This window comes from Teleopsis dalmanni, chromosome 2 (assembly GCF_002237135.1).
Source record: "Teleopsis dalmanni isolate 2A chromosome 2, ASM223713v2, whole genome shotgun sequence".
In the NCBI taxonomy this organism is placed as follows: domain Eukaryota; kingdom Metazoa; phylum Arthropoda; class Insecta; order Diptera; family Diopsidae; genus Teleopsis; species Teleopsis dalmanni.
The window spans coordinates 29,493,370-29,519,969 of NC_051847.1; the positions used below are offsets into that span (position 1 = coordinate 29,493,370).

A 26,600-nucleotide genomic window follows, 5' to 3' on the forward strand; every position below is an offset into this window, starting at 1 on the left:
TTTTAGTATTAAAAATTTTTAATAGAAGTATTTAAATAATATTTACATCAGAATATTCACATACTAAAATCAAAGTATGGCATAAAAATATAATATATATTCCATTTCATTTAATGTAAATATATATTTAATGTAATTAGATATTTAACTTAATATACATATTATAAAAAAAATTATTTGAAATTGAAATGCTTAATTCATAATAAAAACTTAAGTTTATATTCAAAGAATTAAAAGCCACAATGCTTTAGTCAAATATTAAAAAAAATAAACAAACTTCTATATATCAATTTTCCATGAAAATGAAACAATTTATCGACTGCTAAACTGCACAATTTCCGCGAATAATTTAATAAAAATTTAATTCATAAATTTCAATATACCACATTAATTTAGTTCAGTTTATTATGGCGCTACCTAAAGACCTTTTACTTCCCATAAACCTATTTTGTTGCCACATACATCTTGGAGGGTTTAAAATAATTTCAAAACTATAATGAAGCTTAAGATGGTCTTAAGATGGCATTATAATTTTGAATTCACAAATGAATTTTCATAAATTGGGTTAACTTCCAAGAATTTATTTTTAAATTGAAGCGCAATATAAAACGAGTATAATAAGATTTTTTTCCAACAATTGTTTTAAAAATGTTTAAACTAGTTTATCAATATTACTGCAATTTTTTTGTTTTCGTTTATTTTAATGTGAACTTTCCTCAAATTTTACGATTTATCAGATATATATAACAGAAGAATAACACTAAAACTCAAAAAACCTTAAGCTTATGTGTAGTTCTTTATAAGAAACATACCAAGATTTGTTTGCAGTGTGCTGGTTCCATGCCATATTTAATTGAGCATATACCTTATTGATTTTAAAATGACTTTATAAAATCCAACTTTATATATCAGGTTATATCAGGCTTATGAAATTTTTGCGAGAAGCCAGTATATTCCCTTTACTTTAGATGTGTTCCTTTTCTTTGGAACACTTCTTTCTAAAACCGTTGATAATTGTCATTATATTCAGATCTTAGTGAATGTATTTGTTGGTTATAAACAATTTCCTAAATTTAACAAAGAGTGATTTGTAGAGAAGAGAGCGGAACTGCATACCATGTGCTTGGGGAGTGCCCTGCACTGATGCACAAGCGAAAGAAACACCTGGAAGGGTATTTAATGGATCATAATGATTCAAGACTGTATACTGTCTTTCATTAAAGAAATTGGACTTGGAGAAATACTCTAATCAGACTAAGTGGCACAATAGATCTTTTAGGTCGCAGTGCACTACCCCTTTTCAAATAATAACAAAGAGTAGTATCAATCTATTATGCGTGTTAGGTGTATTTAATATTAAATTAGGTGTCCTCAGTAGAGACTTCTGTTTATGCTGTTGAGATAAGAGCTTAAACTTTTATTTTACTACTTGGTAATAGAAGATTTATATGATAATATTGTATTTGACCAGTTAAAGAGGTAAATCGTAAGGTGATTTCTACTTTAAGATATTGGCAGAACTGGGAACAGTAGACTATATAAAATTTATAATCATAGTCACTGGAATCAGTTGAGTTACAAGAAGTGTTTGAAAACTATAAATCCACCAAAAGCATTCAAACTTTAATATATATATCTATATTTGAATACCATAAATTCTCAATATAATCCATTAAAAATCCATACATTTTTTCCATTTTTTTAAAATCCATTGTTAATGTCAGAGCTGATATTTATTGTATATTATACGAGTAAAACGAAATAAAATTTAATAAAAATTTTTCCTTAAAAACAATGCCCTTTCGCTATCTTGTTTTTATACAAGTTTATTGTTCTACGCAATTATTTCTGTTGATATTATTCAGAATGCGTAAACTTAAATAAAAAGCTTGTTTACTTTTGCAATTTTATTTTTTTTTTTTTACTTTATTTCAGAGGTCTATCATGACCGATATGTTATCACCGGTGGTAATTGCTTGAAGTCGACGCATTTGTTGATTCTATGTACATATGTATTTATATGTAGGACGTACTACATATATGTTATATATATGCATGTACAAAGTTATTTAGAACGTTTTTTGTATTTTAAATTCATTCACTAAAGAGGTTAACTAGTTCCTCTTAAGTTCAAGTTTTATTAGAAATAAATAACCTAATTTAAAATAGAAATTAAAACCTATTTATTTGCTATCAAAAGTATATATTATTTTAATTAATTAATTTAATTTATTTATTTAGTCATAGTTTATTAAAAAAAGTGATATTATTTATTTTACAATAATTATAAAAATCTTTTTCATTAAAAATGTTTCAGTTCCAATTTTCATTTATTTGTACCTATTAGCTGAGACACTTTAATATCATATATGAGTTGATGATAATGAAAAATGTTGGGTCTAAATATTTTTTATTTTAACTAAGTATAAATGCATAAATTGTTTTAAGAGCTAAATGAATCATCAACACAATTCTTTTGCTGCTATATTACTTTTTCGGTTAAAAATTAAGTATTTCTAAAGCTAGTTACTATATAATTCTTAATGTAATAGAACAGATCTCTCTAACAGTGTTTTCTATTATGTTAAAGAAACACGATTGAACAGTTTCATATCTGTAGTTTCATATCTTTAATTTCAAAATACTCCTTTTAACAAATGAATTATTTATATAGTACGAGTAAATTGCTCTTCTTTTAAATGCCTTGTCCGTATAGGTCGTTGATTACAATGAAAGATTTGTGATTTTTGGGAAAGGCATCAACTTCTAAACTTGCATATTATATTTACATGTAAATTTTTAATAAATGCCTGTAAAATATCAATTCAGAGTGCGCTTTATAAAACTAAATAATACCATACTTTATATAGTTAATGGATTTATTTTTTGCTGAAGAACATAATGCGAGGTGGTGAATAGATATTTAGTCCCAGTCCTATAGTGGTAGCAGCTCTCATTAAAACTGTGTGCAACATCACGATCCATTTGTAAAATCGCTAATAATATGTAGAAAATATTGCTAGTATTTTTAGCGAGTATATAAAAATAATGACCCTTGTTAAGTTATTTATATTTTTAAGATCAATTTACAGATATGTGGGACTTTAAATTATTCTGTTATAAATAGTATCCAAACTATAGTGAGTGATTCATAAATCCAATCAGTTATTTAAATTATGCTAGGCTACTAAGTCGGGGATCTTAAAATAGAATAAGAAAAGAATAGATAATTGTTTTTATTCATTTATTCGTTTGTTTTAAAGAAAAATTATAAAAACTTATTATTTCTGCTGCGGAATTCCTTTATGTTTAGTCCGCCTCTGGTTCTTTGTACTTTAATTTAAGAATTTTTCTCTTCTGACCTATTGTATAAATTTAACAATAAAGACATTTGTAATAAACAGCTTCCATTATAAATCTATTCTTAGTTATTAAATCGTCATGACCTAAAATAAAAAATAAAACTTTGAGCTTCCCATTAATTGAACCTTTTTCTTATATGAAAATCCCAGTAAACTTTTTTTTTTATAAATTGAAAAAATTTAATTTATATTTTTGAAAAGTATGGGCAAATACACCAGATTGGTTTCACATGGTTTCACTCAATACTCTTGCCACTGGTTCTATTGGTTCTACCTCCATCATTCACATTTCTGCTCTTACTTTTTGTTATTCAATTAAAACGTTAGTTAATGCAAAGTCACGTTCCTGGCAAATGCAGTAATATTTCTGTTACACACAAAATTGCACAGAGTACACCTACAAATGAAATCATAACCGTTTTTTTCTCATAGTTAAGCTGATTAAAAGTCAAAGATTAATTGCAATATCTTGCTCAATTGTTGACGTGTAGTTAAATACCTAGAACTGTGTGGGCCCTTTCATGAATTATGGGTTATTTGTGTTCAAATACATGCTTACCACATATGTATATGCTCGTATCAATAGTACAGATATCCATATCTATTGATATTCTATTAAACATTCTACTACTAGTCCCCAAAGCAATGATAGTAAAGTTTTAATAGGTTCTTATATGTTTAGTCCCAAGTGTGTCAATTTGCAATATTTGTGTAAATATTAACCTCGATTGTGCTGTGCTCAGTGTTTACATCATCGCAACTGATGATTTTAGCGCCAATACTACTGATTTTCATAAAATTTAATTAGCAATTGTGAATGATGATTTCAGTTCGTGAAGTAATTGAATACAAATAGATTTATCTTGAAACCTGTAATGTCTAATAAAAGTATTAAAGTCTATAACACAAATTGAAAACTAGCAAGAAAATAATATACAGTGTTAAGATAAATATATTCTACAGACTTAATATGGATTTAAATGAATTTAAATGAGTTTATTTATATTATATAGTATACATATATTGAATTTGTTATTATACTAACACTATATACATAGTGTAAAGAGTATTATGCAAATTAATATATGAAATACAGATTTTTGTGAATAAATTTATTGAAATAAATACCCTTTGATAGTACTTTCAAGAGTTATAATCTAAAAAATTTGAGAAGCAATTTTCGCAGTTTACAGAATTTAGTTTTATGCCCTTAAATTGGTTCTGAAGAGATCGAAACATATGTCAGTGAATGATAATATTTCTTGACTATATGTTGGGCACAACAAAATTTTCTCACCCAAGGTGTTACTAAAGCTTGGTCAATAAGAAGTATGTATGTTCTCTTCACAAATAGAGTTTGACGGCTTTACCTGAAGTACTTGATATATGCTTGTTAGCTATTAACATATTAGCTCAAAATTACTGTTTTGACAGGTAACATCAATAACTTGTAACGTATACATGACTCTGTCAGTACTTTGAAATACATAACAGCAATTTCCCTGATGTCAGTTCCAGTTTTGAAACAGCTTGGTATAGCTCAACTTTTTTCAACATTGTGAATCATTAGAATCAGTTAGATATTCTTAAACACTCAAACGCTTTAAAAATAATTTCTTTCGGTTTATCAGATTCTCTCCATCGAGAATTTTGTGTTGAGTTATTTATTGTTAGAGTTTGATATCCACCTGTTAAACTAATTTCTTTGTCTTCCTTTTCGAAATGATTTCTGTTTGTTGATAAAAAAAATATTCTAGCAGTATTATCTTGTTATTATTCCTTTTAAGAATAACAGCAGTTTCTTCTCTATTTGTTGGATCAAATCTAATTGATTTTTTTAAATTGATCTTTTCAATACTGAAACTACTTCTTCTTCTTCTTCTTGAGTTAGTGCTATTACGCACTTTTACTCTATAATGGCTGGGGGGTTTATCTCTACCCCACACTAGGCTTTAACTAGGCTACGAAATCATATCATTTATTTGTCTTTTAGTTGATGAAACTACTATCTTTTGGTTTGTGTTATTTATAAAATAATTCACTCTAAATAATAAAGAATATTGTGTTTTAATTACTTCTCTTAAATTTTGGTGCTGTTAGGTAGCACTTAAGTTTTCGTATTTATAATTTTAACACTGCAGCAGTCACATATTCTATTAAAACAAAAATAATGACACAAAGAATGACACTATTCTTTGTAGTTAGAGAACCGTTTCGATGTCTGACTTTAGTAAATGGTGTCAAGTATTTTTTCTTATATTACTATTTTTTCAATATTTTGGTGTTTATGTTTTTTTTTCTTCCAAGATAGTTGCCTCCAATTTTTTATGATATTGAATTGGAGTGACCTTTCACGCTTCTCTCTGTATAAATCTAGTTACTTCTTTTTCACTTTTTATAGACAGTTAAATTTTTAAAAAGGACAAATATGTTTATTTTCGCCCTTATATTTAATGCCGTTAGTTGGCACTTTAGCTGTTGTTTTTTTATTGCATATATAAATATTCTAGTTATTTCAGAGAGGCTAAAAATTGATAGTCTTTATTTCACTTGTAGTATACTTACACTTATAGTGACGGAGTTTGATTCAAAATTAAAATTAAATAATTATTGGAAGCATTTTTAAACTCATATTTAACATTTAAAAATGTTGGATTTTAATGTTGTTCTTACTCAATAATTTCGAACCATCTGTCTATGATGTTATTTTATTAAAAATATTTTATATAGTATAGTGCTATGATTAGTGGCTTTATTTTTTACTATGTTTGAAAAAAGATACATAAATCTAAAGTAGCAATTTTGATTTGCACATTGTGGCAAAAAAAATTTACATATACGAGTATATATTATAATAGCATTTTTATTGTCATATTTTTTTTTCTTTATTTTGGTTTTATGAATTTTAATTTCTGAGATTCAACAGCCGTAAAATGGGTGGGGTAATTCGTATTTAAATTGTGTACTACAATAATAAAGAACAAATATAACGTAACCACATGATCCCATTTGTCGGTGTGGGATTTTGCAAATAAATATGAACAAAATGCGAAAAGCATAAGAAAAAATAATATAATAAATAAAATTATATTATATTATTTAATATAAATTTGTAAAATTATTTCCAAATATGGGTACTTATTTTATATTAAGTCAGGAAACTTTCCACTGCAAGTTAATAATCTATTATGCCCTTATCTGACGGATATATAGTATACCTATTTTAAAAATAAATAAAGTTAATTTATTAATTAATTAATTAATTGTAAATGATTAACTATTTGAAATAATATCTTGTTACTATCACACTACGACAAGATACAATCGTTCTCTAAATAAATTTTTTTTTTAAATTTAATATATATATTCATATATATTTTACAATCATAAGACTTGCATTTGTGAAATATTTTATATATATATATATTACATTCTCAATAATTAAATTAGGAATATTATAATGCGCATATTCTTTTGTGTTGTTGTGGATATGTCTAAAATATATATTTAATCTATTTTTGCTTTTAATATTTATTTTAAATATAAAAACCAAGCAATCAAAACAAAACAATTTTTAAGAAATTAAACGAAGCTGTTAAAACCACAACAAGAAAAAACCAAACATAAATAATGAAATATTAAACTTTTCACTTCTGTTTTAAATAGATTAGGTTTTAATCTTCTTTTGCTTATATTTTCGAGAAAGATATCTGTAAGTAAGAATCAGTATGTTTTAAGACTTCATATAATATGTAGACAGCGAACGACGGGAGATATTTTGGGATCTCTTGCTGTGTAGTAAATAAATTTTAACATTAACAAATATAAAAAAGAAATATTAATGGATAAAATTTAGAATAATTACATAGATCTAGTAGATGGACATTTGAGAAACCCATTTTCATAATTACCCGAAAGAAATAGAGCAAAGCTTTAGTCGTTGGATAATCGGAATATCTGCTACTTTTAGTACATCGATCGTATTTGATAACAAAAAGCGATTAAGATTAATTACCTACTTTGTTCTTTTCTGATTGATTAATAAAAGCAGTGAAACCCATTTGTTTGTCTAGCTAGTTTGATTGATCTTAATAAAGTATCTACATCTAACGTAAATATATTGTACCAAATCGTCTTATTTTCAAGCCTTAAAAGGCGATTGTAGACATAATTTATTTGCAAGACCTTTTTTGAATTTTAGACAGTTGTGTTTTCTTATAAACCTTACTCATAAGAAAGTTGATTTTGTTATCATCAATGTCTAAGTAATCCATTGAAAAATTTGGATTAACGCTTTCATAATCATTATTAGTAGGAAACAATTTTTATTATCATATTTATTTTGCAAATTTCAACAATATGAGAGACCGGCAATCTTTTAAATATAGCAGCTAGATGCAGAGAACAATATGAGTGAAATCATAAAAAATTTGTAATTATGTTATTATTATGAATTGGCAAATAAAAAAGAAGAATCATTATTGCTGTTGTGAGACAATCATCAGAGACAGACAGACATCAGATCTATATTGTTAATGCTTCATGATACGTACATATGTTAAATTTTTTTAATAGGATCTTATTTTCTCAACAACCTTTACAAACTTCATAAATTCTCTTTAAACAATTTTTAAGCTATGGCAATAGTTTGAAATGTTATCTGAACCTATGGTAGGTGGTGAATCGCCAGATAGCACAGTGCGTGTGTACAGAACTACGGCACAAATAGTCTGGGTTTAAAAAATATTAAGGTTGGGCTTAAAAATAAATTTTTAAAAATGCTTAGTTTTTTTTTTCTGTATAAGTAGCCGGGTTTTATGTACTAGATATCACGGCGCGTAAGTCACCATAAATTAAACAGAATAATCTTAAGGAAAACGAGATGGCAGGTCTATCATTCCGTTTCAGTCTAGAGTAATTTATGAAAGTAGTAAGCGGTCTAGCCAGCGGATTCACATGGTTTTCGAGATTTGAAACATATTTTTACCTTATTCTCTCGAACCCATCGCAACTTCCAAATCGAAATGTATCATATTTTCATTTCTGTTGTACCAGGGAGGAACAGTTGTCATTTTTACAATCTTAGCTTGCTTAGTGGCTCAGAATTAGAGTTTCAAGTACTATTTGAAGTCCAACAAAGACCAACTAAATCTATCAGTGGCTTACGGTTAACCAAATCAACCTAATCTATGTTAGACTAACTAATCTATGTGGTTTTTAATAGTATCGTAAAAACCGTAATTTTATTCCATAATTCATGAATAGTGTTTATTAAAACAGAAATTTATGATAATAGGATTTCATTATTAATAATTTCATTATTAATATTAATAGGATCTCATTATTAATTAATTAATATTATTATTATTATTAATATTATTATTATTATTAATATTATTATTATTATTATTATTATTATTATTATTATTATTATTATTATTATTATTATTATAATTTATTTTAATATTTATTATTATATTATATTATTTAATATAATAATTATTATAATATTATTATTATTATAATAATTATTATTATATTATTACTATTATTATAATTATTATTATAATAATTATTATTACTATTATTATAATTATTATTATAATAATTATTAATATTATTATAATTATTATTATAATAATATTGTATTATTATTATATTATTATTATAATTATTATTATTATTATTATTATTATTATTATTATTATTATGATTATTACATTATTATAATTATTATTATTATATTATTATTATTATTATTAATATATTATTATTCTATTATTATTATTATATTATTATTATTATTATTATTATTATAATCCATAATAATGGATTATAACAACACATATTTTTTAAATATTTTACGTATTTTCCGATTACATATTGATTTTATTATACATTTTTTGTCGGTACAGAAAGTAGAGCATTATATCGTATTATTTCTAATGATTTTATACTACTAATTACATTTTTTTTATAACCGAAAACTAATCTATAAACTATTTTAATTTTAATAAAATTATTTAGACATTTTTTGGATTATTCATCCATCGTCTGTGAGATTCACGATACATTATTATAAAAATATGTATGTACGAAGTATGAAATATTTGTACTCCAACACGAATTTTAATATATCAAACCAGTTAATTGTTGCTTCCTTTCCTGTTATACCGATACATTTGTTTGTTTATATACAATATTGTTTTCGTCAAGTTGAGTGTACTCGTATCATATGTATCTTGTAGATATAAATACGCGTCATATTCTATTGACCTTGAGAATTTGGCTTTTCGCAGTGGCAGATATACATCAACCTATTCGAAAATTACATCACGTTACGATCACGTTCAAAACATAACAATTTCGGTGCTTCTCTCGAATATATTGTGCTTTTCTTGTTTAGTCTGCCAAAAACTAATTTTATATTGTACGAATTATTTTAATACTAAAATAAAAGCAAGAAAAAAACAACAAGAAATTTTGTCATTTTTACTCGTACAGCAATTTAATATACATTATTTCTTCAGCTAATCCAATATCTTTAGTGTAGTGTAGTGTGGTGTATTGCCTGCTTGTATTCGTTCGTACGTTGATCTATGAGATATAAGAATACAGCAGAACAATAACATTGGCTCAACAATAAGTTTTAATCTAATCAATTTGTTGATTTATAAGCATCGCGCCATTTTCTGTGCTTTATTTGCCAATTTGTTTAAAATGCTCTGAGCCCAAAACCCCCCAGTGCACTGGGCCACATACATATTAGATTTCTATATGAGTCAATTTCATTCAATTAGCTATGAGAATATATTTAAACGTACTTTTATACACAATATACACGTACCTATTTCAAAATTTTATTCAATCTTATATACAAGCATACATACAGAGATGATATATCTGCAAAATATACACCGTAAGCCAGCCGTATCTAGAATTTGTAGTACGAATATTTGTTGATTGTTTTGAAATTTAATATATTTATCAAATTTATTATTTACAAAAATAAAAAAAAAAACAGCAAAGTGACTATGTCACTTATTTTGAGTTGAATTTTTAAAAATATATTTGTTACTAATATATTTAGTCATATAGAAAGTATTTCTTAATGCATTTCCATTGAATAATTGCTACTTTTTGCCTTGGAAAATTCTTAAAATATTCAATTGATTAATAAAATAAAATAGTGTTAGATATATAATTTTTAAAATAAATTTATAATCATATATACTTCACTTAATTAGAATTTTTTAAGAATTTCGTGTAATAAATTATAAAAGAACTTAAATTTTATATAAATTATTTATAAACTTAAAAGTTCAGTAGATCTTCGCTAGTCCCAACCTTCGGTAATTCAGATTTCCTTGTAATACGGATGAAATTATAACATGCAAATAAATAATATTAAATAAATAAATAATAAATGTTATTACGTTTCTAGATGAGGTTCTATACATAAGAGGGATTATATAAATCATGCAATAAATAATGCCTCTACAAACAGAATAGTATTGACATTTAACAATTAAAAAACAAAACTCCAGAAAAATGTGCGAGCATAAAAGTCCAGCTTTGGGTCAGTTGGTTAAGGTGCACTGACTCTGAGCTTCAAATTTGGCAGGGCACGAGTTCGATTCCTGGTACTTGCAGTCTCAAAAAATTATTTACGAATAATTAAATACAAGTATTATTACCAAGACCACTGATGATGAGTATTTGCCAATATACAACTGTATGGTCACCCAAAAATTCAATTAATTAAAATAATATAAAATGGATTTTTGTTGTTGTAGTTCACTACTGTTCGAAAAACCTCTTAAATAATAAAATAAATAATACCTGTAGTCTGGATAGGCTGAATAGATTCGCTCATCCGGATCACTTGTTATGAATGTGTCCGCTCGATAACATGTAAGGTTTATGTGAATACTCGAATGTAAATTTTATTCACCTAGAAGCTTTGTTTGCTATTTGCTTATGCACTTTGAGCATTTATCATGTGAATGTGTCATCTAATTTATGGATTCATTTAATGGACAGTGGACTTTTGTTTAGATTTCATCAAGTTAAGTTTTTGTTTTTCAAATAAATGTATAAACTTTTTCTGAATTTTAAATTCGACTCTAGTAACCCCAAAGTCTTTTTATTTATCTGGCTTGACCCGCTTTTTAATGTATCCAGATTATTGGACTTCTACTTCTATTAATATATAAATTATATGTAACATTAATTAAAAAAATGTTAATTTGTCTTTGTCAAATATTTCATACTGTTTTCATGATATATTTTATTTGATATATATGATATATTTTTGTTACTCCTAATTGATAAATGTTAAATAAAACACATCTTTTTAAATTAATTTAAAAAAATATTTTATTATTATCGATATTTCAACTCAAGGAAGATTGTATCCTGTATAAAGTTTCCTTACATTTCTTCAAAAACGAAAGGACTTATATATCAATATTCAGACAGATAGTCAGACATCGAAAAATCTATTGGTGTCGTGACGTTTATTAAAAATATGTGTGATCTCTATAACTCTTTTAAGTTAATGACAAACTTATTAAAAAAAAATTATATTCTTCATTTTTAGTATAATAAAGGATATAAAATGTAACTAAGCACATTTACACATATATGTTCATAATTTTTGAATATTTAGCTGCAGTTGGACTAATGCAAATAGTTTAAAGCCGGGGACGATGTGCTGATAGGGAGCATTAATTAGGTCATATACAGAATATGGTTAGACGAAAGTATATCCAATGATTTCAATCTCAGTACCCTTTGTCCTGTCTTGAAAATACGCAAACTGATGATTTCCTACCGGAATCAGTCTAATACCTATCGCCTACAAGGTCCTTTCAACACATATTAACTCACTGATGGGTACTCATTAGATATTAACACTGTCATAAATCCTGGAAAAAGCCAACGATTATAACATCGACACCCATAGATTTTTTTAAGAAGAATCGAATCCGTCTTAACATTTTGTTGCCCTGCGAGGCTTTAGACGGGGTGATCCCTTATCATGTGATTTCTTCAAAATCGTCATGGAAATCATTAGGCGCAGAGCTGAGCGATATTATTAGGTATAGCAAGCGTGATGTTGCTGCTATCCCTTTGTGTTATCGAAAAGGAAATGAGCTAAACGATAATTAAAAGGGATACGAAATATAAGTCAGCTATTGGTAAAAAAGTAAGCCACTCGCGCGGGTTAGCTGGTAACTGGCGACTATACTTTCGAACCTCTTCAGGATATTATCTCAGTATTGAAATCAGACGAAAAATTACCATTGCCAATGGGTGCTACTATAATTCATATACAAATTGTAAAATGCGGAGAATGTTCTAGTTTTAAATAAAAAATATAAAGCTGCCTATATTATATGTAACTTAGTAATATAGAATTACATTAGTATAATCTCTTAATATTTGTAATCCCGATTATAAGATACATTTGTGAAGGAAACAGTCCTTTTAACAATCAATAATCAGACTATGCAAATTAATTGTTTTATTGTATGAAATAAGCATATTCCTTTAATGCACCTGTGTTATTAATTACATTTGTATCACATTTTTTACTCAATTTTTAAAAAGTATTTAATTTTCATACACACATTTATATATACATTTTCTTATAATAAATCTGAGCAATTATAAATTATTAAAATTGTCATTTGTAAATACATTTTGCGCTTCTATGTATATTCCTCTTATTTGCTGCCATCTCAAGTATCTTGTTTTTCTGTGAAATATCTTCAGAAATATAATACCAATTCATGTTAGTAGGAATGTGTAACTTATATTATATGAAATTTACCTATAAAATCATGTGATAATTATGTGTTAAACCTCAGCAACATCTCAGAATTTCTATGTAGTTATTTCTCAAGTTATAAGATTTTTGTAAGTAACATATTTCTAGGTACCACAAGAGTTCTTGATAAAAGAGATGAATTCATTTCAAAATGCTTACATAAATGTTTATTTACTAAAAACTTTATTTTAAATAATTATTTTTAAAAATAATGAATGATGTGTTGGGAACATTGGCCACATAATTTTGAAAATAGTTTTCATTTGTTAATTATAAATTGAATTCGTCTAGAAGTTTTTCAACTGATCCGTTACAATCATAATTTTTGTTCGCATTCCAGACAATTATACAGAAATACTCAGGTCATATGAAGAAAATCTCGACACCCTTCTTTGAAAAATTGTCAATGTTTCCGCTTCTCTCGCATCTTTCGTGATTTGGAATCCAGACAAATTATACTCTATTAATGTTAGCTAACCTAACTTGAAAACTCATTTGAACCCAGAGACTCTAAATTAAGAAAATTTTATAGCTACCTATTTATACTACTAACACGCATTTAAAGTGTCTTCAAGCACAAAAATACTTGGGTCATATGAAAGAAATTTTAGCACCATTCTTGAAAATTTGTCAACATCTGTCGTATCTTTCGTGCATTGCAATCCAGACAAATCATATGTCATTTGTGTTAGCTAACTTCGACTAAAAATTTTTTATATTAAAGTTAGTTTCGATTTAGATACCCTACCTATATTAAAGAGGTTTTATAGTTTTTCGACAAAGGAAATATATATGAACATTAATAGTACATTCACACTGCCTCATTTAGGCACTTGCTTATTTATATTAATGAAGAGACGTTCACATTATAAAAAGGTCATTTATGCAGCTGGTAGAACTTTTATAAACTTTTATAAGTTTCACTTTAAAATTAAAATATATAATTGATATATCAAATCATTTATACACATTTTATATATCAATTACATATTCAATTAATAAAAACAAAGATTTTATTAAATACTTCCTCAATGCCTTTGTTTACAGCTCAGCTGTTGTTTGTTTACATTTTACATATAAAACATGTGAAGCATATTTCAAATTTTGTTAATTTCCCTTGTGGGAAATATATTTTTAAAGATTGCATTGATTTATTGACAATGATTTAAATGATTCAATTCAATTCAATGATTCAATTTATATAAAAGATTTTTGTGTGGTAAATCATCCTCATTAATGGCTCATTAATGAGCCAAACGGCATAAATAAGAGCCATAACCGCATAAATGTGCTATAACAATCGGGTTCTGAGATATTTTATTAAACAGAAATATATGGGTCATGTGAAGGGTGTTTCAATACAATTCTTTGGAAGTTTGTCAGCGGTTTCACTACTATGAAAATAAGTTATTACTAATAGAATATTAATATTTACTAAATGAAACTATTTATTTCAGCAAATGTATTTTCTCAATATAGAAAATTAAAAAATTTTCGTGTTCCTAGGAAGTATCGTTTACGGAAAATGTACTAAATTACTTTAGTTTATTTAATTAATGAATTTTTCCGTAATAATTGAAATTGTGATAATATAATTGTATTTCTGTAATTACTTTCATTTTTTTAATATTTTTTGCAATTGAAAAAATCTATTATACTTAATATTGCTATTACAATTAATTCACACGAATTTAATGACGTCAATCATTTACGGCTATGAAAATATAAAACTATTTTCAAGACTATCTGTGATCTTTTATAAAAACTGGATTTATAAAATTTGGGTCACCTCCTTTACTCATGCGTTCATTATTTTTTATTTTGCGACATCACATGAACATGAATTTTGCAATATTTCATTTTTATTTCAATTATACCACAAATGTTATAATTTTAAATCGCAACACTCTCAACACTCTTCCCTGCCCACATATTGGTTACTACTATTATTTCAAGTGAACGGCATTTTAGTGCCAAATACAAATGTAACTGATGTAGCTGAAGAGACTTCTTGAGACTGTTTAATCGAGTTTTGATTAAAAAATCAATTGCACTCTATATTCATATTTTAGGCAGTTTCACTTAATGTACTCGTTTGGAAGAGTATAAGTATTTTTTTTATAATTAATATTTTACAAAACTATAATCAATAAAAATAAGATCTTAAAAAGCATTTGTAAAATTATTTCGTGTTATTATTCACTAAAACATTATTTATCAGACACTAAAAATGCTCTAATAACAAGAAAAAATTATTTTTCAATATTAATAATTATGCTCCTAACAGCAAATAAATTCTAATATTCTTTTCTGCTTCAGTTAGCGAATACTCTCTAAACCAATTAGTTCGGTTCAGTATACCTATTGATTCTATGAACCATTAGTTCGCTTTAGTTGTCCTATGCTCTGCCATTAGTTCAGTTAAAAAACTAGTGTACCCTTCACTTTCGAGTTAGAACTTGCGAACGGTAGGTCCTTCGGTTCATAATTTGCAATCTAGTTACATTATCGAATAGATCACACGCTATCTGCAACTTGACGCTTAAAGCTGATTATCGATAAAAGGATAGGGGATCAGAGTATAATTGGACATTCCCAATTTTTCGCAACTATAAAACATCTGCGTTACTTCAGCTTGATATACATATACTATAATTTTTTTACCAGCAACAATTTATATTTCAATTACACTAAAAAGTCAAATGTTTTGACTTAAAAGCGGTTAACAACAGCCCTCTTTTTTTTATATGCACAATCCACTTTGGATTTAAACTTCATGCAATATGTCTGGTTTTAAAAATTTATTTAAAACTGTTTGTATTAACCATAAGCCAAACAATATAATTAACTATAATTGTTATTTTAATATATTTTTATTTATTGTGGTGAGGAGGTGAAATACTTTGTTCAGCGTCAATCGACTGTCGTCAAAATAGTGCGTCCGACTCTCTAACATAAAAAATGTAGTATACGGACTAAAACAGTCCGTCTTCATCGAGACTTCATCCCGGAATCTTCCGAAGGGTCCCTTTTTTGGTCATTGAAATATCGCTCTGCGTCCAGATCAAAACTATGAATGTGCGTTCATGTTATCTTGAATGAAAGTTTGTTGTTGTTGCTGAAACTTTATTCTATGACGTCCAGATCTGTTCTTTGTTCTTCAGCAATTTTTCTGATAAATTTACTACATGGGTTATATTCCTTTCAGATTCCGTCATTTATCGAACAACATTAATTGTATTGAGCTCTACTATTATTTATTCATTTCTAAGCCGAACCATCTCACGCATTAAGTGCAGTTGGGAGTCGTGCTCTTTTCCTGATCCATCACCATCTGTGTGAGGTGTTCATTTACTTCACTGATTACAAGTAAATGCAGTTTGGAATTGAGTTCTTTTCCTGAACCATCGTGATCGTGGTGTTCACCTAATCAGCACTATAATTATATATTGGAAAAATTATTTTATTAATGTATTTAAAATTTTTTATTAGTTATTATTATTTTGTTCTTTAATTTATTAGCAGTAAATACCTTTCGGCAAAAATCTTTAAAATTTCCAAAAACTGAACAAAGAGTTTTTACGATAATATATGAATGTATCACCATTTGTTAGATTTTTTCTAAAATGTATATTTTTATTATCAAATTGTGTTGAAATTGTTAGGAGTGGCCAAAATATATGTCATTGTAAATATCTTCAAGTTCAAACAAAATAAATTTATTTGATCAAATTCTAAACTGAATTAAAAATAATTACTTAAGGATAGGCAAAATTTGGCACCAAAGAGTGTAGTTCATAGTACTTTTTTAATTCTTAATAGATAAAAATTTGTGAAAATAATTACTGCTTAACAAACTTGTTATTTACTTACATTCAAATATATCTGCACACATCCATATACTAAATATTTAAAAAAAAACCACAAAAAATAAATAACAGCAGAAGTGGAGGTAGTGAAAGAAGGAAAATAAAACTTTTTAACTAGTAGAAAGTTAAGAAAAATAATTATTTTTTTGAAAAACCTTCCGTAAAACAATTTTAATCTTTAAACATGATTAAACTATAAAAATTTTTTACCGTACTTAGAGTAGTTTTTATCCCCAAGCAGGAAAATCCTCACATCATAACCACAATGATTTCGCCCAATAAGCTTCTCGCCTTTAGGTTGCAGGCTCTTGAAAGAATTATAGATTTAGATTTAAGGCGTGTTGTAAAGCCCAATCAGTTGTCTATACCTCACAGCACGCAAACACTAAGGGAAAATTTACGGAGACAGCTCTGGCCCTAATTGGATGCCCTAAGGATCGGCGGTATAACCTAATCTAACCTAGGTCATTTATTTAACATATAAAAATGATAAAAAAAATTACACTTACTAATTTGTGTTAAATATTTTTAATTATATTTTAATTTTTTTAAAAAATGTTTATAATACAGATTTTTCGTTGTAGTTTGTAGACCATCTTCAGTGTACATAAGCAAAAAAATGTGCTTATGCAACTTTAGTTTTGAAAATTAAAAAACTTGTTGTAAATTGGTGGTAAAGACACTTAATTAATTATTAAAAATTAAATATAATTTTTTTTTTGTTTACAACTTTACAACTTACAACTTTACAACTCTTTTTACATTATTTTAATTAATTGAATTTTTGGCTGAAGATACAGCTGTGTATTGGCAAATGCTTATCATACTTGTATTTAATTATTCGTAAATAATTTTTTGAGACTGCAAGTACCAGGAATCGAACTCGTGCCCTGCCAAATTTGAAGCTCAGAGTCAGTGCACCTTAACCAACTAACCCAAAACCGTACTTAAATTTTATGTTCGTGCATTTTTCTGGAATTTTGTTAATTTGCTGTGAAAGTTATAATAATAAATTCTCTATGCTGTGTTTATATCATCAACCAGCTCTAGAATAATTGAATTAATTAATCATATTTTTATTTTTATTTGTTAAATTTTAATATTATTCTGTTTGTAGAGGCATTATTTGTTGCATGATTTATATATGGAACCTAATCATGTATGGAACCTAATCATTTTTTATTTGAACCAGAAATATCTTCAACGTTTGACTTATTCATTTCCATTTGTTATTGATTCTAGCTCGGACTTTTAAGTGTCATGGTTTAAGAATGCATATTCCGGTTATATGTATATAGTGCAATACGTTAATACTGTGACTTTTATTCGTTTTACGCCCACCTTAAAGTTTAATGGGTCATTGTGAGAAATATTACAACTCAAAGTCGGTTAAATTGAAAGTTCAGTTTATTGCACTCTGGCAAGTCTCTACTAACCGAGTTTGCAATTCGATGTTCGATTTTTTACGGATGCCCGCAACATTGCAATTGCAGTTTGTATTCAAGTTTTTCCACCTTATTTTCCCATTTCATTACAATGTTTTGGCAAAGATTAGACATACGAAAACGTTTTCATTTTGCAATACTTATAGCAAATGGTAATGTAACCACATAATTACAATATTTGCAATGTTAAAAAAATAGATAATAAAATAATACATAAAGTCTTTAAAGCCAAGCCAAGTGTTGGCTTAGCTTTGAAGAAACCCCGATACCCCATTCGGTTGCTTTCTGGCGCGTATGTAGCTTTTTGGTTATTCCATTTTGGTTGCCATTTCTGCACATCTGCTTCGTGTATTGAATAGGTTAGGTTACATAGGATGGTTGCATGGATGGTGGCACCTTCGGTAAGAAATTGTGTAATTTTTATTTCGTTTCAACAAAGCTCGTACGCCGTCTCATAGCAACCAGAAAACACTTTCGCTTTCCTCGAAAAGTGTTTGATTTGTTACTTTTGCTGGAAGTTTCAATGTCAAACTAAAAATGTAAACTGTAAAGAAAATAACGAAAAAATAATTAAAATGTAAAGCGTATTCGAAACCGGCTTAATAATTGTCCGTCTCTCTACTCAGCAGCTGATTAATATTTTACTTAATTACTAACTGGAAATTTGCATATTCGCTATTTTATTTAAAAAAAAAATTTTTTTTTAATTATTTTCTGTTTTTTGGAATGTGAAATCATTCTTTTGGCGCTCGGTTATTTTTAGTATTCCATTTGTTTATATTTATATCGTCCAATGTTTTGATTTTCTTTCGTAGATTAATTATTTATGAGCATATTTTTCTATTATTTCTCTTTGTTTATAAACCCGTACGTCAAAATTAACGTTGCAACGACTTTTAAAAGAGTTTCGTCATATAATTATTGTCTATCGCTTAGTCATCGCTGAATTTGTTTATAAATATTGTTATTGTCAATTAAATACTATTAGTCAGTTATTTTAACTAACAGTTTTCTAATTCTCTAATAAAATTAAGAAATTCATTTGTTAATTATTTGTTATTTATTATTACGCAGTAATCAATTTCACATGAGAGCATACTCTGAATAAATTAAATAATAATAATTTCATTATTATTATTATATATTTTTTTTATGTATATAATAATACATATATAATATACTGTATATATTATAATATATATAATATATTATGTATATATTATAATATATATAATATATTATATATATTTTAATATATATAGTATATTATACCATATATGTATTATTATATATTTATTATATATATATTATATATATATTATATATATATTATATATAATATTATATATATATTATATTATATTATATATTATATATATTATAATATATATATAATATATTACATACTTACATAAAATATATTAAAATTAATTTATTTTATCGTAATTAAGTATTATAATTTCTATAGAATATTTTTATTTACCAAAAAATATATACTATACGTAGGCACGTTTTAAAACATAAATTATTTAAAGCTCATAGAGCTTAACGTTTAGCCAACACATGTACTGGTTCTTCAGAGTACTGTCGTAATTCCTTTCATAAATTGCCTAATACTTCTTAAAGATATCGATTACAATGTAAGTAGTTTAAACATTAAACAGAAATTTAAATTCAAATTACCCATGGTAGATTTGTAGAAGACCACAGAATAATACGTTCAGACTTACCAAACTATTAATTGTTGTGGCTATAAATATATTTCATGAAAACCAATGCTCACATTCTTCCCTCGAAAAAGTATTTAATTATAAAGTCATTTAACTAGAAATGCGCTTTGTGGCCAAAAATTTTTTTTTTATTTGCTACAGGTGAAAAACATCTTAGGAATGAATGGAAAACATTTCCAACGCAGTATAGAAATTTAATTTCAGTAGTTAGGGTAGAGACACTTAATAACTAGTGGACTAGGTTTATGTAAGCCAGAATATAAGTGCGTAGCTTAGACTCTGGGGTGGACTAGTGGTGGACTCTGTGACCGGGGTTACGATTGCCAGGGTTATAGAGGGGGACGATGGGAACATCCAAATTCCGCGCTCATCGAATTATATCGTGAGGTGTTAAGGGAAGTTTGAAGCGCATGGCTTAGACGAGATCTGCAGGGAGGGTGCTAGGTGTATAGATGCCAGGGGGAGGATTATGCGGGTGAGGTACCGTCGGACCAATGCAAGAAGGTACTCGTCAATGCGAGGCTTGTGCTTGTAGTTTGTGCATTCACATAGAAACTTGCGATTGAAAAGACGGTTTGTTTTCATCTGAGCAGAGATGATTGCAGACTAAATAGGGAGAGCATATGAGAGTAGGGGGCGAGTGAATTGTTTGTAACAGAGTAGCTCAACTCACTAAAGAATATATTAGTATAAATACAGTCTACACAATAAATAAGGTATTCATACATCGGCTTAAAAAAAAAAAATAACTTTTCTGTATATGGTTGAAGTAAAATATATACTTCAGTAATTATAGAATAGAATTATAGTAATTATAGAAACAAAATAGCATAGTCTAACAATGGACGCAATGTAACAAAAATATAAAAATAAACAATAAATGATAATTTAATTCAAGTTACTAGGTCAAGTAAATTTTATATGCCTTGAAATACAAATCATTATGAAGAATATTGTATATGGTGTTATAAGAAAGACCATTGTTCACAAAGAAGATGAGTAACAAGTAGAAGTGCAATCTTGTAATGATTTGAATATAGAAATTTCTATTTTTAAAGCTGATTATATGGAGAACTAAACTATATTGACATATAGCAATCTGTTCCTCGAAATAACTTTTTTTTTGCCTGAATAAGATTTGCTAGTTCAAAAACATTAGATGTGACCAAAATAATCTAGCCTAGTCTTTGTCTGGAAACCTTGAATATGGTATATTATTAATTAGAGGTAGAAATTCTATAGTTACTATTCTGACTGATATTTCTAAGTATTTTCACATTTATTACTTTATTACTATTATTTTTTCGCTATTACTGCTATTACTGCAAATCACCTGATTTTTACATTTATTTTTATTTTGCAAATTCTTTAAATCTTTGATAAAAAACTAATCAATTTTTAAGTACATTTCAAACGTTTCTCATTTTTATCAAAACAATACCAAGCTGAAATAAATTCTTATCAAATTTTATTTATTTTCTTAAGTCTGCAGTTTAATAATTGAAAAAAAAATATTGTAATTTCATTATATTCATTTATTATATTCTAAAAAAAAAGTTTATAATATTTTATTTAAAAAATGAGTGCATTTATTTTTAAAATATTGTAGAATAAAAAATCGAACAATGCTTATCAGTTCATTATTTGATTAGACATTTGCGACTTACCTAAACCCAGACTGAATGAAAAGTCATTGACATGAATTTAAAATATTGTTTACTTCCCTGATCTAAATTAACTAATCAGTCTGGGAGTGTGGATCTATTCGACTGAAACACGCATCCATTCAACAGCAAATTCACAAGCAATAATGAATTTATTTTATTATAAAAAATTGCTAATTACTAAAACAAATGGTTTAAGATTAAATATTTGCTAATTAAAACTTGTAGTATTTTCAAAACAGTGATCTTCTTATTCTATAAGATTGTTCAGAAAGTGAAATTATTTTTAACGGCTTAATATGATAATATAAAAAGGCATCTTAAACTCTTAGAAAGTTTCTTCATAGTTCTTTTTTATAGAGAGATTATTCTTAAAAATAAACCATCCAAACAATTTTGTAGAGATCGGAATAAATAATAATCAGAAGATGCCAGATCAGGAGAATATGTTGTAAAAGTTAGTGGCGAGGTAGCAAACTCGAATGGAGGCCCACATTATCTTAGTGGATGAACACTGCACTTTTTCTTTGGATAAATTCTTGCATCTTCTGTTTAAGCGAATCTTTCAATTTGTTTAACTGATGAGCGTATACTTTAGAAATGATCATTATTCCATACTAGCGGACCCGACAGACTTCGTTCTGTCAAAAAGATTTGGAATGTGGTAGTTTTTTGTTCCTACCTATTTTATAGTTGGGGCAAAAAAATATCCTAAAAAGAACAGTCACCCCGGTGTGTGGGGTTCAGCCCGGGTGATCAAAGTATCTTTTCTTCCAAAAACTTTGGCCACCCTTCTGGGATCCACTAAAAAACCCCGACTGGGATGTCTGCCAGAGGGTTTCAAACTAAGAGGCGAACTTAGGATTCAAACCTGATTGAAAAATAATCTAAAGAGACAGTGAAACCTAAAGGTGACAAATATATAAAAAGTTGGCTTGACTCGCTTGGATAGTGGAGATAATGATCTGCAAAGGAAGTAATGGGGATTTAATAAACATACCTACAATAATCAACAACTTATTACAACACACAAACTCATCTATTCTGGTTATGTTCTTGTCTTATTATAGGTAAAACTGAATCGAAAAATGTGTTGGTAAGCGCATAACTCAACAACGCCTGGACCAATTTTGCGATACATTTTTATATTAGAACTTTATTGAATAGCAATAATTCGATTTTTTTTCTCGCCGTAAAAACCATCCTTGGACTTCAACGAACATTTAAAAAAAAGAATTGACCAAATTGGTCCAGTCGTTCTTGAGTTATGCGGATATATATGGTATAAAAAATTTTAATCTTTATTGAAGGATATAGTCCAAAAATATTGTGTGATTGTTTGATCGTCTTGTTAATTGTGGAATCGTCTATTAATTAGACTGATTAAAACATTTTTATTGAAATGTTTGTCAATTTTTTATACTTTACTCAATGTAAGAACCTATTTGTTTAAAGTGTTAGACTTTATTACTAAGCACGTGCATATCAAATCTAATCAGATAGAAAGCAAAGCTATTGTTGATAACTCATTTGGTTCATAGGTCGAGAATATTGCCAATGAGTTTTCTAAATATGTCATAACGTGATCAATTTGACACTAAATGATAGCTATTATCTGTGTTGCTATAATGTTGAGGCTAGTAACTAATTATTTGTTAGTTTGTTAGTTTATTTAAACTTTATTTGAATATCTAACATGTTCACTTTAAAGATCTAATATTACTTATTCAAATATTAGTCTAGTAAATTTGATAAAAATTAAGTAAAATCATGCGAGTATTAAGGAAAATTTTTTTTCATATAGAATTTTTTAAATCTGTGTAATTTTTTATAGTGCAAACGCATTCCATCATTGCAATAAAAAATATAATGAATACTTAAATATAACTTATTTATTTTGCGTTTTATTGTTATTCATAATATGTAACCATTTTTTGATTTTATAAAAATATAAAAAATATATATTTTAATAATAAATATCATGAGAGAACCTCCCATCACGAACCTTTACATTTAAAATATTTATGCAAATGAAGGAATTATTAAAAATTCTTTTAATAATTACATTAAATCTTTCTTTTTTGGTTTTATAGTGTAATTTTCTAATATTTAAATAAATCTAATATAATGATATGTATTCAGTATATATATATATATATATATTTGTATATATAAGATATGATGCACTGTACGTAAGCCAAAATTTCGCGCGTGCAACCAATTAAATTAAAATCTTGCCAATTTAAAAAAAAATATCTCTACTTATTTTTCTTGTCTGTAAAATATTTTTTACATATTGAAATTATTGTTATAAATAATTTATTTATTTATTGCATCGGATTAATGTGAAGAAAATATTTATTAAATAAATTATTATTTACAAGATGAACGATGTTTATAAAATGAACGATGATCATTGTATTATATACTTATATTACATGATATTTTAAATATAGGGAATTATGGTATTTATATAATAAAGATACAAACTTACGGATGCAAACTGTAGTTTCTGTGAAGATAACGAGGAGTCGGTCACACATGTGCTATTAGAATGCCCTGGGCTAATGCACATACGGAATAGGCTCCTGTGAATGTATATTCTTGCGGAAAAGGCAATAAAACTCTGTAAAGTCTTTTTATTGACGCAACAGGGCTTAAAGACCTACTCTTAACCCAGAAGTGGCATAATAGACCGGACGGTCACAATGCCACATCCTTTAGCAATAATAATAATAAAGATTTATATTAGAGCATGGGTTATTATTCCAGCTTTTGATCATGTACAGTGAGCCGGTCAGACGCTATGTGGTAAATGGCATCTGTTTCGATTCATTGCTAAACATGAAATTATTATTATACACTAGAGATGAAGGAACAGTCTTGATTTGTCTGAAAGAGTTCGCCAAATTCGTAAAAGATGAGTATCGTGAAACCGGTCGGAAAGATGTATGCATACCATATTAAAATATGATCACTACGCACTTATTATAGGGTATGAACCCATTAGCTTAATTAGCTTATCTTTTTAAATATTTTATTTATATAAATGAATAAAATGAATATATGACATGTATATTTTAGTGTAAGAGACACAAAAGATTTTGATTCTTTTAGGAATAGTTTAATTCTATTAAATATAATTAATAAAAATTTAATGAATATGGTAAACCACATGATTTACTCTGTCAAAGTAACCCTTTAATCAGGCAATTCATTGGTCTTTTCAATAGTTCAACTTTTAATATAATTGTTTAATTATTACACATTTCTAACAAAATAAAAAATTAAACTATATGTTACAATACTTTGTATAATCATAACGAATTAAATCAAAACGTATTTATAGCAATTTCTATATAAAAAATATATATATGTTGAAGACAGTCAAAATATTGGAACAATTATTTTTAATAAAATATAAACTATTTTTAAATATAAATAATAAATTATAGTGTTTTTTATTTCTATTTAAATTGACCAATTAGCCCGTTAATGAATTATTATATATAAAAAATGGTAATAATTAAATGTAAATATATTTCTTTTTTTATTAGTTTAAATTTTTTTTCCTCTAGTAAAAACTTATAATTAGTAACAACAATTAGTGGACAATTTAATTGTAAAGCAATTCTAATGATCATATAAGATTTCATATCATTTAATGACTTGACTATACAACATATTTAGAACTAAGTTTTTTATTGCTTTTAATTTTAGAAAACATTAGAGTTACAAAAAATATAATGACTTTCTTTCTGATAACTTATCTTTCACTATGTGCTGATAGTAATATCATACTATTAAATTTTTTTTGAAAAGATGGTACGGGGGAATTATTTTCAGTGATTAAAGTGTGATTTGTAAAATTTCATTTTAAACGATATATTTTCGTCATATATAACATTTTTACTGATACGATAGATATAATTAGTAATTATTTCAGACTTTTACTAGATATTTAGTCAAGCTTTTTAAATATTTATAAAAACGACATCTCTCGAATATAAAATTTATTGCAAATTGTATAGAAATTATTTAAGCGAATATATAAACCTATATACATATATATTCGTATGTATATGGAAATGTTATTGGCAATTGCTATTTTCAAAAATACAAAAGTATTAAATAAATTTCAGAAGGTCAAATTAATTACAATATTTTGATATACCGATTTCGATTTTGGTTCATTATTCAATCACTTAGAATAAATTTTGGTAATAACTATGGAAGCTTTACGGATGAGGGCTAATAGCTGTTTCTGTTTTAGTTCATTGAAGATCATAATTCACGCAATTAATACCAGTTTTAGTTTTTGACAATGTCATAATTTACTATATATATATAATATATATATATTATATATATATATATATTATATATATATATATGTATATTACTTTAAAATTCAAATAAAAATTATTTATATCATTCCTTATAAATTTATTTATTTTTACATATTATATGTTTTGAAAGTAATTACTTTCTACACACAAAATATATTAACCCCTTGACCAAATTATATATGTTGATGCTGTATTTTTTCCATTATATTTATAAGTTTATTGTCACGTTTCTCGAATGAGCGTTGAGCAAATTCCACGATAATTGAACATTGTACTGGATTGTACATTAAATGACTACTTTAAATAAAAATATAATTTTCGCAATTGGCAAATCAACTACTTGAAT

The 26,600-nt window shown here is 26.7% G+C and overlaps 1 protein-coding gene across 2 annotated transcripts in view; it reads left to right on the top strand.

Moving 5' to 3' along the window:
• LOC119678005 (lysophospholipid acyltransferase 1) overlaps positions 1–26,600 on the top strand; it is a 35,514-nt gene that overhangs the window by 1,234 nt on the left and 7,680 nt on the right. The gene's annotated exons all lie outside the window — the stretch shown is intronic.